Here is a 10000-nt window from a genome sequence, read left to right as displayed (position 1 = left end):
GCGAAACCCATCCAACACCGCTGAGGGTGCGCCAGCGGCCGCTCCAAACCGCCGCGCCTTTGTTCGGCCCCGCGGGTCCCCTCTCTGACCCGGGCGAAAGCCACCGAGAAGCCAGACGGACCCCTGCCCAGCCGCCTGGCGGGTGGCTTGGAGCAGCCGCTCGGCAGCGCTGCCCTGGGAGTGCTCGGCGTCACTCGTTCCCTCATATACGGAACTGGAGGGCCGTCAGCTCCGCGAGCGCACAACCAGCCGACCTCCGCCCAGCGGCAGGTCGCAGAAATCACGCCGGCTTGTACGATGACGTAGGCGGAGGCAGAGCGCAACAGCGACCCCTTGGCGACAAGCGCGATCTCCGCGGAGAGCACGTCTACTCGCCGAGGGAGAGCACGTCTACTCGCCGAGGGAGAGCACGTCTACTCGCCGAGGGAGAGCACGTCTACTCGCCGAGGGAGAGCACGTCTACTCGCCCAGGGAGAGCACGTCTACTCGCCCAGGGAGAGCACGTCTACTCGCCCAGGGAGAGCACGTCTACTCGCCGAGGGAGAGCACGTCTACTCGCCCAGGGAGAGCACGTCTACTCGCCCAGGGAGAGCACGTCTACTCGCCCAGGGAGAGCACGTCTACTCGCCGAGGGAGAGCACGTCTACTCGCCGAGGGAGAGCACGTCTACTCGCCGAGGGAGAGCACGTCTACTCGCCGAGGGAGAGCACGTCTACTCGCCGAGGGAGAGCACGTCTACCTCCCGCCTGAGGGAGAGCACGGGGGGGGGGGGACAAAGACAGGCGGCAGCAGCTTCGGTGAACGTCACCCGGGAGGCGACCGGGGCTGTCCCGGGGCAGTCCCGGGAAGCCGGCGTCCGACACAGGGAACCGTCAGCTGCCGGACCGGGGCGAATCCCCGCGGCCACGGCAGGGGTGGGGGCTCGAAGACAGCCGGCAGCCGCTTCGGTGAACGTCACCCGGGAGGAGACTGGGGCCCTCCCGGGACCGTCCCGGGAAGACGACGTTCGGCACGAGATCCCGGCCGCGGCCGGACCGGCTCGAAGCCTCGCGGTCCCGGCAGCAGCCGGAGCCGCTCGCCGCCTCGGGCTCCCGGCCCCCTACAGATCCGGCGACTCGTTCGCGGGCGGCGGGGGGAGGCAGTGGAGGGGGTGCGGGGAGAAGCGGCAGCGGAGGCGGAGGGGGGGGGGGCTCGAAGACAGCCGGCAGCCGCTTCGGTGAACGTCACCCAGGAGGCGATCGGGGCCGTCCCGGGGCCGTCCCGGGATGCCGGCTTCCGGCACGGGGTCCCGGCCGCGGCCGGACCGGCTCGTATCCCCGCGGCTCCGGCAGGGGGGGGGGGGGGCTCGAAGACAGCCGGCAGTCGCCTCGGTGAACGTCACCCGGCCGGCGACCGCGGCCGTTCCGGGGCCGTCCCGGGAAGCCTGCGACAGGCACGGGGTCCCAGCCGCGGCCGGACCGACTCGAAGCCCCGCGGCCCCGGCACGGGGGAGGCCCAAAGACTGGCGGCAGCCGCTTCGCTGAACGTCACCCGGCCGGCGACCGGGGCCGTCCCGGGGCCGTCCCGGGATGCCGGCATCCGGCACGGGGTCCCGGCCGCGGCCGGAGCGGCTCGAATCCCCGCGGTCCCGGCAGCAGCCGGAGCCGCTCGCCGTTCGGGCTCCCGGCACCCTACGGATCCGGCGACTCGTTCGCCGGCGGCGGGGGGAGGCAGTGAAGGAGGTGCGGGCAGAAGCGGCAGCGGAGGCGGAGGGGGGGGGGGGGCTCGAAGACAGCCGGCAGCCGCTTCGGAGAACGTCACCCGGCCGGCGACCGCGGCCGTTCCGGGGCCGTCCCGGGAAGCCTGCGACAGGCACGGGGTCCCGGCCTCGGCCGGACCCGCACTGGGTGCCGCCGCCTCGGGCTCTCGGGACGGTATGGATCCGCCGACTCGTTCGCCGGCGGCGGGGGGAGGCAGTGGAGGGGGTGCGGGGAGAAGCGGAGGCGGAGGGGGGGGGGGGGGCTCGAAGACAGCCGGCAGCCGCTTCGGTGAACGTCACCCGGGAGGCGACCGGGACCGGCCCGGGAAGCCATCGTCCGGCCCGGGATCCCGGCCGCGGCCGGACCGGCTCGAATCCCCGCGGCCCCGGCACGGGGGAGGCCCAAAGACTGGCGGCAGCCGCTCCGCTGAACGTCACCCGGCCGGCGACCGGGGCCGTCCCGGGGCCGTCCCGGGATGCCGGCTTCCGGCACGGGGTCCCGGCCGCGGCCGGAGCGGCTCGAATCCCCGCGGTCCCGGCAGCAGCCGGAGCCGCTCGCCGTTCGGGCTCCCGGCACCCTACGGATCCGCCGACTCGTTCGCCGGCGGCGGGGGGAGGCAGTGGAGGGGGTGCGGGCAGAAGCGGCAGCGGAGGCGGAGGGGGGGGGGGCTCGAAGACAGCCGGCAGCCGCTTCGGTGAACGTCACCCGGCCGGCGACCGGGGCCGTCCCGGGGCTGTCCGGGGATGCCGGCTTCCGGCACGGGGTCCCGGCCGCGGCCGGAGCGGCTCGAATCCCCGCGGTCCCGGCAGCAGCCGGAGCCGCTCGCCGTTCGGGCTCCCGGCACCCTACGGATCCGCCGACTCGTTCGCCGGCGGCGGGGGGAGGCAGTGAAGGAGGTGCGGGCAGAAGCGGCAGCGGAGGCGGAGGGGGGGGGGGGGCTCGAAGACAGCCGGCAGCCGCTTCGGAGAACGTCACCCGGCCGGCGACCGCGGCCGTTCCGGGGCCGTCCCGGGAAGCCTGCGACAGGCACGGGGTCCCGGCCTCGGCCGGACCCGCACTGGGTGCCGCCGCCTCGGGCTCTCGGGACGGTATGGATCCGCCGACTCGTTCGCCGGCGGCGGGGGGAGGCAGTGGAGGGGGTGCGGGGAGAAGCGGCAGCGGAGGCGGAGGAAGGGGGGGCTCGAAGACAGCCGGCAGCCGCTTTGGTGAACGTCACCCGGCCGGCGACCGGGGCCGTCCCGGGGCTGTCCGGGGATGCCGGCTTCCGGCACGGGGTCCCGGCCGCGGCCGGAGCGGCTCGAATCCCCGCGGTCCCGGCAGCAGCCGGAGCCGCTCGCCGTTCGGGCTCCCGGCACCCTACAGATCCGGCGACTCGTTCGCCGGCGGCGGGGGGAGGCAGTGGAGGGGGTGCGGGCAGAAGCGGCCGCGGAGGCGGAGGGGGGGGGGGGGGCTCGAAGACAGCCGGCAGCCGCTTCGGTGAACGTCACCCGGGAGGCGACCGGGACCGGCCCGGGAAGCCATCGTCCGGCCCCGGATCCCGGCCGCGGCCGGACCGGCTCGAAGCCCCGCGGCCCCGGCACGGGGGAGGCCCAAAGACTGGCGGCAGCCGCTTCGCTGAACGTCACCCGGCCGGCGACCGGGGCCGTCCCGGGGCCGTCCCGGGATGCCGGCTTCCGGCACGGGGGTCCCGGCCGCGGCCGGACCGGCTCGAATCCCCGCGGTCCCGGCAGCAGCCGGAGCCGCTCGCCGTTCGGGCTCCCGGCACCCTACGGATCCGCCGACTCGTTCGCCGGCGGCGGGGGGAGGCAGTGGAGGGGGTGCGGGCAGAAGCGGCAGCGGAGGCGGAGGGGGGGGGGCTCGAAGACAGCCGGCAGCCGCTTCGGTGAACGTCACCCGGCCGGCGACCGGGGCCGTCCCGGGGCCGTCCGGGGATGCCGGCTTCCGGCACGGGGTCCCGGCCGCGGCCGGAGCGGCTCGAATCCCCGCGGTCCCGGCAGCAGCCGGAGCCGCTCGCCGTTCGGGCTCCCGGCACCCTACAGATCCGGCGACTCGTTCGCCGGCGGCGGGGGGAGGCAGTGGAGGGGGTGCGGGGAGAAGCGGCAGCGGAGGCGGAGGGGGGGGGGGGGCTCGAAGACAGCCGGCAGCCGCTTCGGTGAACGTCACCCGGGAGGCGACCGGGACCGGCCCGGGAAGCCATCGTCCGGCCCGGGATCCCGGCCGCGGCCGGACCGGCTCGAATCCCCGCGGCCCCGGCACGGGGGAGGCCCAAAGACTGGCGGCAGCCGCTTCGCTGAACGTCACCCGGCCGGCGACCGGGGCCGTCCCGGGGCCGTCCCGGGATGCCGGCTTCCGGCACGGGGTCCCGGCCGCGGCCGGAGCGGCTCGAATCCCCGCGGTCCCGGCAGCAGCCGGAGCCGCTCGCCGTTCGGGCTCCCGGCACCCTACGGATCCGGCGACTCGTTCGCCGGCGGCGGGGGGAGGCAGTGGAGGCGGTGCGGGGAGAAGCGGCAGCGGAGGCGGAGGGGGGGCGGGGGGGACGATAGTGGCGGGGGGCGGGGGGTGCTCGAAGGCAGCCGGCAGCCGGTTCGGTGAACATTCGCCGGGGCGGGGGGGCGACCTGTCCGTGCCCGGGGCAGCCCCGGGAAGCCGGCAGCCAGCACGGGGTCCCGGCAGCACCTGTTCCCTGCCCTGGGACTTGCCGTGCCCGGCGGCCGGTTGCCGGGTGGGGGGAGCGATGAGAGGCAGGGCGCAGCGGCCGGGGCAGCGCCGGGCCGCAGCGGGGGGCTGGGCGGGTGGGGTAGGCGTCGAGCGGCAAGCCCTCGGCTGCAGCGAATGTTCGGCGGTGCGGGGCGGGGGGGGGACGGGACGACACGTTGGGGGCGCCGAGTCCGAGCCACCCCCGGCCCCAGGGGCGGCCGGAGGGGGAGGCCGGTGCCTGGCCCTGGGAGCTGCTGGGCGCCGGATGGCCGAGGGTGCGTCAGAAGCCGCCCGAGCGGTCGAGCAGGTCCTCCAGAAAGGCCTAGGGTGGCTTCGAGGGCCCCGGGAGCAGTCGAGGGAGGCCTCCAGGCAGGTCTGGAGTGGATGGGAGGCCTTCCAAAGCAGACAAGGGAGGCTGCCAGCGGGGCCTAGGCTGGCACTGCAGCCTGTAAATGGTTGGGGGGGGGGGCCTCTGGTGCGGCCTGGAGTCTCTGGGTGGCGTCCAGAGAGGTGCAAAAGATCCTCTGGTGCGGCCTGTGGTGGCGGAGAAGCCTGCAGAGCGTGCGGGGGAGGCTTCTGGTGCGGCCTGGGGTGGGTCGGAAGCCTGCAGAGCGTGCGGGAGAGGCTTCTGGTGCGGCCTGGGGTGGCTGAGAAGCCTGCAGAGCGTGCGGGAGAGGCTTCTGGTGCGGCCTGGGGTGGCTGAGAAGCCTGCAGAGCGTGCGGGAGAGGCTTCTGCTGCGGCCTGGGGTGGCTGAGAAGCCTGCAGAGCGTGCGGGGGAGGCTTCTGTTGGGGCCTGGGGTGGGTCAGAAGCCTACAGAGCATGCGGGGGAGGCTTCTGGTGCGGCCTGGGGTGGGTCGGAAGCCTGCAGAGCGTGCGGGGAGAGGCTTCTGTTGGGGCCTGGGGTGGCTGAGAAGCCTGCAGAGCGTGCGGGGGAGGCTTCTGCTGCGGCCTGGGGTGGCTGAGAAGCCTGCAGAGCGTGCGGGGGAGGCTTCTGCTGCGGCCTGGGGTGGCTGAGAAGCCTGCAGAGCGTGCGGGGGAGGCTTCTGGTGCGGCCTGGGGTGGCTGAGAAGCCTGCAGAGCGTGCGGGGGAGGCTTCTGGTGCGGCCTGGGGTGGGACGGAAGCCTGCAGAGCGTGCGGGGGAGGCTTCTGGTGCGGCCTGGGGTGGGTCGGAAGCCTGCAGAGCGTGCGGGAGAGGCTTCTGCTGCGGCCTGGGGTGGGTCGGAAGCCTGCAGAGCGTGCGGGAGAGGCTTCTGTTGGGGCCTGGGGTGGCTGAGAAGCCTGCAGAGCGTGCGGGGGAGGCTTCTGCTGCGGCCTGGGGTGGCTGAGAAGCCTGCAGAGCGTGCGGGAGAGGCTTCTGGTGCGGCCTGGGGTGGCTGAGAAGCCTGCAGAGCGTGCGGGAGAGGCTTCTGGTGCGGCCTGGGGTGGCTGAGAAGCCTGCAGAGCGTGCGGGGAGAGGCTTCTGCTGCGGCCTGGGGTGGCTGAGAAGCCTGCAGAGCGTGCGGGAGAGGCTTCTGCTGCGGCCTGGGGTGGCTGAGAAGCCTGCAGAGCGTGCGGGAGAGGCTTCTGCTGCGGCCTGGGGTGGCTGAGAAGCCTGCAGGGCGTGCGGGAGAGGCTTCTGCTGCGGCCTGGGGTGGGTGGGAAGCCTGCAGAGCGTGCGGGGGAGGCTTCTGGTGCGGCCTGGGGTGGCTGAGAAGCCTGCAGAGCGTGCGGGAGAGGCTTCTGGTGCGGCCTGGGGTGGCTGAGAAGCCTGCAGAGCGTGCGGGAGAGGCTTCTGGTGCGGCCTGGGGTGGCTGAGAAGCCTGCAGAGCGTGCGGGGGAGGCTTCTGGTGCGGCCTGGGGTGGCTGAGAAGCCTGCAGAGCGTGCGGGAGAGGCTTCTGGTGCGGCCTGGGGTGGCTGAGAAGCCTGCAGAGCGTGCGGGGGAGGCTTCTGGTGCGGCCTGGGGTGGCTGAGAAGCCTGCAGAGCGTGCGGGAGAGGCTTCTGGTGCGGCCTGGGGTGGCTGAGAAGCCTGCAGAGCGTGCGGGAGAGGCTTCTGCTGCGGCCTGGGGTGGCTGAGAAGCCTGCAGAGCGTGCGGGAGAGGCTTCTGCTGCGGCCTGGGGTGGGTCGGAAGCCTGCAGAGCGTGCGGGAGAGGCTTCTGGTGCGGCCTGGGGTGGCTGAGAAGCCTGAAGAGCGTGCGGGAGAGGCTTCTGGTGCGGCCTGGGGTGGCTGAGAAGCCTGCAGAGCGTGCGGGGGAGGCTTCTGGTGCGGCCTGGGGTGGCTGAGAAGCCTGCAGAGCGTGCGGGAGAGGCTTCTGTTGGGGCCTGGGGTGGCTGAGAAGCCTGCAGAGCGTGCGGGAGAGGCTTCTGCTGCGGCCTGGGGTGGCTGAGAAGCCTGCAGAGCGTGCGGGAGAGGCTTCTGCTGCGGCCTGGGGTGGGTCGGAAGCCTGCAGAGCGTGCGGGAGAGGCTTCTGCTGCGGCCTGGGGTGGGTCGGAAGCCTGCAGAGCTTGCGGGGGAGGCTTCTGGTGCGGCCTGGGGTGGGTCGGAAGCCTGCAGAGCATGCGGGGGAGGCTTCTGCTGCGGCCTGGGGTGGCTGAGAAGCCTGCAGAGCGTGCGGGGGAGGCTTCTGGTGCGGCCTGGGGTGGCTGAGAAGCCTGCAGAGCGTGCGGGAGAGGCTTCTGCTGCGGCCTGGGGTGGCTGAGAAGCCTGCAGAGCGTGCGGGAGAGGCTTCTGCTGCGGCCTGGGGTGGCTGAGAAGCCTGCAGAGCGTGCGGGGGAGGCTTCTGGTGCGGCCTGGGGTGGCTGAGAAGCCTGCAGAGCGTGCGGGAGAGGCTTCTGCTGCGGCCTGGGGTGGCTGAGAAGCCTGCAGAGCGTGCGGGAGAGGCTTCTGCTGCGGCCTGGGGTGGGTCGGAAGCCTGCAGAGCTTGCGGGGGAGGCTTCTGGTGCGGCCTGGGGTGGGTCGGAAGCCTGCAGAGCATGCGGGGGAGGCTTCTGCTGCGGCCTGGGGTCTCTGGGTGGCCTCTAGAGAGGTGCAAAAGACCCTCTGGGTTGGGCTGGGGTGGCTCTTGGACCCCTGCCACACAGTGGAGAGAGGCCTCCGGCCCGCCACCTGTGTCCCTGTGTGCCTGAGTGCCTGTGTCCCTGTGTCCCTGTGTCCCTGTGTCCCTGAGTGCCTGAGTGCCTGTGTCCCTGTGTCCCTGTGTCCCTGAGTGCCTGAGTGCCTGAGTGCCTGTGTCCCTGTGTCCTTGTGTCCCTGTGTCCCTGTGTGCCTGAGTGCCTGTGTCCCTGTGTCCCTGTCTGTGTACCTGTGTGCGAGTGTCCGGCACGCCACCCAGCGGCGGCGGGCAAGCAGGTAGGCGGGTGGGCGGGCCGGCGAGGGCCAGTGTGAGTTTGGGGGGTGGGAGGGGAGGCGGCAGCTGGAAGCGTCAGAGGAGGGGGCGTGGCTCCGGCTGGCCCCGGGAGCAGGTTCCCGGGACCGGGACCGGCTGGACCCGGCGGGTGGTTGATCCCGGGGCGGGGGGCAGAGGCGGCGGGAAGCGGCAGCTGCGTGTGCGGCGGGGGGGTGGAGGGCGAACCGCGGCGGGAAGCGGATGCTTCAGAGCAGGTTACGGGGGCGGGGACGGACGACACCACCTGTCCCCGCCCCGGGACGGGCTGGACCCGGCGCCCTGGACCCGGCGCCGTGTACCCGCCGCCGCCCCCCGCCGCCGCCCCACTCCGCCACCCCGGGACCCCGACGTTTTTTGGCGCCCGCGCCTTTTTTTGCTCCCCGCCTGCCCGCGCTGCCCCGGGCCCTCCCCCGGGGCGGGGCGGGAGGGAGGGACGGACGGACGGGTAGCCGGGGATCTCCGAGCGCGCGCCACCAGACCGAGGCGGGTCCCGGCGGCGGCGGCGGCGGCGGCGGCGGCGGCGGCGGCAGCAAGCGACGGCGGGGGGGGCAGGCTAGGGAGAGAGGGGGAGCGGCATGCGGTAGGGCTGGGGGGTTTGTTTCGGGGGGGAGGGGTGGGGGGGGGGTGGCAGCGGTCAGCGAGAGCGGGGAGAGGGGGAGCGGCATGCGGTAGGGCTGGGGTGTTTTTGGGGTGGGGGCGTTGGGGGGATTAGCGGGCGGGCGGGCAGCCGAGCCAAGCGGCAAGCCGGGGGGGCGGGCGAGGGCGGCTTTAGGGCCGGAGGAGCGGAGCGCAACCTCCCCCGTGCAGGCTCCAGCGTGGAGAGCAGCAAGTTTTTGGGGACGGGGGACGACGGACGGGAGGGGCAGCGGCGAGAGGCTAGCTGCGGCAAGGGGCACCGGCACGGCCGCCCTAACAGCGCCGCCTCGGTCGCAGGGGTTAGAGAGCAGCCGGGCAGCCCGGGAGGGAAGCGGCAGCCCGCGAAGGGGGGAAGGGGGGGCTCCGCGCAAACCGCTAACGGGAGCCGGGGGGTGTGGGGAGCTGGGGGTGGCAGCAGCGGCAAGAGGCAACGTCGGGAGGGGGGGCTCCGCGCAAACCGGTAACGGGGGCCCGGGGGTGTGGAGGGGGCGGTGGTGGCCGCGGCGAGAGGCAACGGCAGGCGGGGGCGCTCCGCACAAACCGGCAGCGGGGGGGGGCGGGGGTAACGGCAAGAGGCAACGGCGGGAAGGGGGGGCCTCCGCGCAAACCGGCAGCGGGGGGGGGGCGGGGGGTAGCGGCAAGAGGCAACGGCGGGAAGGGGGGGCTCCGCGCAAACCGGCAGCGGGGGGGGGCGGGGGGTAGCGGCAAGAGGCAACGGCGGGAAGGGGGGGCTCCGCGCAAACCGGCAGCGGGGGGGGGGGGCGGGGGTAGCGGCAAGAGGCAACGGCGGGAAGGGGGGGCTCCGCGCAAACCGGCAGCGGGGGGGGGGCGGGGGTAGCGGCAAGAGGCAACGGCGGGAAGGGGGGGCTCCGCGCAAACCGGCAGCGGGGGGGGGGCGGGGGTAGCGGCAAGAGGCAACGGCGGGAAGGGGGAGCTCCGCGCAAACCGGCAGCGGGGGGGGGGCGGGGGGTAGCGGCAAGAGGCAACGTCGGGAGGGGGGGCTCCGCGCAAACCGGCAGCGGGGGGGGGGGGCGGGGGTAGCGGCAAGAGGCAACGTCGGGAGGGGGGGCGCCGCGCAAACCGGCAACGGGGGCGGGGGGGGGAGGCGGTCAGGGGCGGGGGGAGATTTCTAGAGATGCCGGCAGACCTTCTCCCCGGAGAACAGCGCTGTTGAAGAAAAGACTGCTTCAGAACACAACCTTTAATGAAAGACGCTCGATGAAAACAACACTTAATAAAAGAAGGTTTCATGCCGACTGCCTCTCTTCATTTACGCCGCCGCGGGGGGGGGGGTTGGGGGCCGGGCGGGCGATACCAGGCGGCCCTCGTCCCGGGGACCACGTCTACCCCGCGGTTCCAGCCTCCGCGCGCTAAGTGCCCGCCCGGCCGCGGGGAGCACGTCTACCTCCTGCCGCACGGCTCAGTGCACTAAGTCCCCCCTCGCCATGGAGAGCACGTCTACCTGCCAGCTCAGGGAGAGCACGTCTACTCACCGAGGGAGAGCACGTCTACCACCTGGGAAGGAGAGCACGTCTACCTCCTGGGAAGGAGAGCACGTCT

The sequence above is a fragment of the Melanerpes formicivorus genome, unplaced genomic scaffold, assembly GCF_026170545.1.
Source record: "Melanerpes formicivorus ecotype bairdi unplaced genomic scaffold, bMelFor1.0.p_v2 SCAF_375, whole genome shotgun sequence".
NCBI classification, from domain to species: Eukaryota; Metazoa; Chordata; class Aves; order Piciformes; family Picidae; genus Melanerpes; species Melanerpes formicivorus.
The sequence above is the reverse complement of the archived record's forward strand: the minus strand, read 5'-3'. Positions refer to the sequence as shown.